General features: G+C 34.2%; 1 protein-coding gene across 1 annotated transcript in view; it reads left to right on the top strand.

Annotated features, from left to right (window-relative positions):
- LOC136842561 (kin of IRRE-like protein 1) overlaps positions 1–5000 on the top strand; it is a 511591-nt gene that overhangs the window by 70095 nt on the left and 436496 nt on the right. The window lies entirely within an intron of this gene.

Raw genomic sequence — 5000 nt, forward strand, 5'->3', positions numbered from 1 at the left:
GCCCAGAATGTAATTATGACAGAGCTTGGTAAAAGACTTTGCCGATCAGTTTGTGACACATTTGTTTAATGATGATATTATCTGTGGGGAGAGTGCAATTAGACATTGCTGCCGTGAGATGAGATACAAAAATTGGTTGATAATAATTAGTGCTTACTTAAACAAACTCCTCTGGTCTTATTCTCGGCTATATTCTGATAATGTATAATTACATTTAAAATACCGAAATTTTGAATTTTGTTTCTCACAGTGATTACAGATTTCGTTACTTAATCTAATATTCAATTACCCAACACACTCCCCAATAACGTTTTTAAAATAATTGGAGAAACAAATGAAAATCTTCTAATTAATCTGATTTACGGTAATTAGATATGTGAAACAGATGAATCAATAATACCGAGAGAATGTTACGCATTTTGTTAGCGAGGATTGGGGTTATTATTTTTCTCTTGTATCCAATCTAATTATCAGATATAAAAACACTAGTTTCACTTAATGTTTCGTTTGTCTATATATATATATATATATATATATATATATATATATATATATATATATATATATATATATATATATATATATATATATATATATATATATATATATATATATATATATATATGCATGTATGTGTGTGCGCGTGTGTTTTGTGTATGAGTTCTGTTTATAAAGTGATTCTCACGTTATCGATATTTTTACTTTGTATACCTCCGTTTTTCCAATCCAGCTAACTTACAAGAGATATGGAGATAGCGTTAGGCATTTCTTTCTTTTAGAGTTAGGTGCTGTCTCTTTTCACAGTAACGTCTTCTACATAACTAGATTAGAAATGGTTTAGGTATATTTTTGTTTACAGCTTGTAGACATTGATGCTAAAGTATCATCACACCGATGCCAGACCCCATCTGTCTGCTACCCTTTCCTCCATACGGTGGCCAATGCAGCCTTCTACGTGCCCCAGATACGCTTTGCGTCAATGTATATTGGCATATGTTGACGTAAAGGCGTATGTGTCATTCTGAGTTTGTCATGTGTCTTACGTTGTGTGTACTGTATATTCTGGGTACACTTCGTGTTCGGACGTATTTCCTCCAGGGCGTTTAGCTCATCCTCCTAGACTCTGGTAGTGAACAACTGAGCCTCTTGTAGTCTTCTAGCAGAGGGAGGGATGAAATCCGCACTGCTGGACACTGGACTAGGCCGATGCTGCTGGTTGCTCACAGTGTCATGAACTTAAAGACATTGGAAATTGTCCTCCTTATGAATTATCTATGTTCCCTTTATTAGCAACTTGTGGGTTCATGGTCTCGACTGTACACATTATGCTAGAAAACAAATTCCTGAAAGAAATAAACCTTCAAACTTCTCCACAACACTGACGTGTCACCCCCCAGCTTAACACTTGTACGGGGTTTTAAATAATCTTTTTGTACATTGAATATATATACAACACCGGTTGTCCCCACAAGTCATGGAAGTCTATAACAGTGAGTGTAACTCCAAGGTGATATTTCCTTCATTACCTTTCCTTCATCCTACTGTTAACTGTGATAGACAATTTTGTAATGAATAATGATTCTGGCTTCTGCAGGGGATACCATTACAGCATGAGGGCCACCATGTGTCAAACTGCTTAAGAATGTAGCTTTCACTGAGGTGGCTGCTATATCACAAGCCTTTCATGGGCTACAGTATGTAATATCTTTCCTAACCGAAGCAGCTGTGACAGTGTACTGTTTAGTTTCAGGCACTCTCCAAGGGTGCTAAAGAAGTGACCAATGTTAGATGCTTTTTGTAAAACACTTGTTAATTGTTGACATACAAGAATAGGAGGCCGTTCTGCATGCCATGTTTGATATTATATTTAAGGCAAGTATTCCTGGGTGACTTCTCTGTCAGTATGATAGGCAAAGTTATAAATGATACTGATGTATCTGGCAAAATCTAGGCCTAGGTTAGGTACCAAAGGTCCTCTCTTACACTGGTGCAGTGCACAAGTTCAAGAACCCATCGCTGAGATGGGATCCCATACCAGTAGCCAAGAGGATTACTCTGAAACTTGACACAATGTAGCTTAAAGAGGGCACTGGGTACAGTTTGACTACTGCTTTCGGATATAGCCACCACTTCACTTGAAGCTGTATTTTTAGGGAGCTGGGCACATATAATAACACTGCTACTGGGACGTCTTGTGCAGGCTCTAGCATCACCTACTGCAAAACTTTGTACAGCAGTCAATGCTAGGATGAAGTAAAGGTTGTGAAGGGGAATAGAACCTATGAGGTCATGCAAATGCTAGGAGGATATGTGATGCACCCACCTGTGACTTTAGAAACTAGATGAAGCTACACTTCTCATAGGAAAATAATACAACTAACCTAACCACTTTCCAAACACAAACGTAATGCAAGTTGCTTGAAGAGGATCTGAAACCACTCTCGCCCCTCCAATCCCACACCATGGCGTGAACGTAGCCTTAAGGATGTCATAGGTTTGGCTTAGAAACTTGAGGAAAGTATGTCTTTCCTCACCGAGTCTCACCGATTGCCGCTGAATGGGAAAAGAGACTACAAAGTTGAGGGTGTTAAATATCGCCTCGTTTTAATCGCACTTTCCTCATGATGATTGGAATGTTTGTTCCACTACTTGTGGCTGCAGTATGAAAAACATAGTAAGGTACCTCAGTCTGGATCATGACCCTTTAAAAATAGCTTTGAAACCCTCTACTGTCATAGCGCCTATACCACGGTCCTTCACTCGCAGTCCTAGGCGTGCTTTCCCTTGCTTGTATTATACAACTTCGCTTATTATGTTTATTTTTTTCATGATTTATACATGAAGGTTTTAATTTACTGACGTGTAATAAATGATGTATAATTTTTTTTCTCCTTATTAAATCAATGAGTATTTTTACCTGAATTTCCAGTCTGTGGAAGTTTACTAATCAATTTCAAGGTATTTTTGTTTTTTTTTATAAAAACAATTAAACATATTAAGAATAATCAACAAATTATCCAGTAGTTATTAATAAGATGATCTGGCATTAAGAGTCAGTGCATTATTGGGTAATGTCTGTAACCTAATTATCAAATAATCTTTCCCGAGCCTTAAAGCAAATGCTCATTAAATATTAATATTGGAATGTTAGATATTTAAAGTTTTATCGTCAAACGACTATGTTCACATCATCATAGATATGTGACGGAAACAAAGTATTAAAATAACCTGCTCAGACAGGATTAACTGAATAACTGTAAATTATTTATTGATGAGGTCATTTCAAATCCCAGGTATTATCTACATAAGCCCTGATTCTATCGTTAATAGCGTTGACAATATGCTTAGTATACTCTACTTAACCTTTGGTCTTTATCCATAACAATCCCAGGAAAACTTTTCAGTCGATTGCTTGGATATCGTATATCCTATAATAAAAGATTATTACTAAAAATATCATCATCCCAGCCCTATTTAGTTATGTTTTATCAAAATGTAAATGAACATGGTCATATGGAAGGGTTTCTAGTATGTAAATGAAATATAAATTCGAATGGGCAGATGCTTGTTAACATATATGTAATATTCATCTATAATATATATATATATATATATATATATATATATATATATATATATATATATATATATATATATATATATATATATATATATATATATATATATATATATATATATATATATATATATATATATATATAACCTTCAGTTAGTGTTTATGTGAGTTTGCTACCTTGTTATTTTGTTACCATTCTTTTATTACAGCAGACAATAATCAAATAGCATTTTATTTCTATTACTGAACTTCTTACTGTCTAGGTATGTGACAGTTGTTTCTTTTTATTAATTTAAACATTTGTGATTTAATTTAGACAAAAAAATATTATATACTGTGACAAACTTATTCCGTGACCTTTCACTTTGTTTAATTCATAAAAATAAGTGAATGCACTGAAAAATATGCCACATACCATAGCAATGCCTCTAAATTAAAGTTAGTCTAGTTGCACAAGATACGCTGAGACAATGACAAAATTTAGTGAAGTTCGTAGGTTAATGAAATATCACGCAAAAGATAAAATAACTTAAAATAGAGGGTACTTGTGACAGGTGTCTCTGAAGGGGATACGTATATTTTTCCCTTGGTGACTTAATATGACTATCTTAATCGGAAGAGTGCTGAAAAGACACTTGGAATTTCCAGGTAAATTTTTTTTTCTTTAATATCCTCTTCACTTGGCCAAAATTAAGTTTCTATATCGATGTTGCAATGAATAGCACCTCTCTTAAGTTAGCCTCTAGCCGTATTTAGCTAATAGGATTAATATCTGTCTTCACATTCAGTGTTAATGTGAGATCTTTGATGTATCTGTACGTTTTTTCTTGTCGTACGAATATGATTTAATATTATTATACTACTTACGATTATAATAATTCTGCGACGCTTATATAATTTCAGCTATAAAGTTTATGTACAGAGATGTTTTGTACTTGAATTTAATCTTAATGAAATGTAAGTTCTCACTAATGAAGTCTTAAATAAATATTTTAATAAATTCACTCAAATGATTCTACTAATTGCATGCTGACGTTTGCTTGCGTTCTACTCATTCTTTTCCTTATCTCCCTAAATATTGCATTCACTGGCCGGTAAATTGGGTCCGGTCAATCGCATGATCTTACAGTTCATTGTAAGAAAGTAGGTCACGCTTTTATTGTTAGACTGTCCGAGGACAAGGTACCAAGGCCGGATTGTTGATTTACTTTTCTCTTGGGAGATTTTGGTCCTCTTTTCAACAATGCAAAGGGAGTACACGATATTTCAGTGCTTTATGGAGTTATTTGCATATAAGTGCGTCTGTTTGTGTGTATGAATGCGTTCGACTATGAAAGAGAAAACAAATCTGCAATAAATACTTTATATCCGCATTTCTGAGTTTCTTTTATTTTTAGCAATAAATAAAGAATATCTGATGAAT

This window comes from Macrobrachium rosenbergii, chromosome 2 (assembly GCF_040412425.1).
Source record: "Macrobrachium rosenbergii isolate ZJJX-2024 chromosome 2, ASM4041242v1, whole genome shotgun sequence".
Classification (NCBI taxonomy): domain Eukaryota; kingdom Metazoa; phylum Arthropoda; class Malacostraca; order Decapoda; family Palaemonidae; genus Macrobrachium; species Macrobrachium rosenbergii.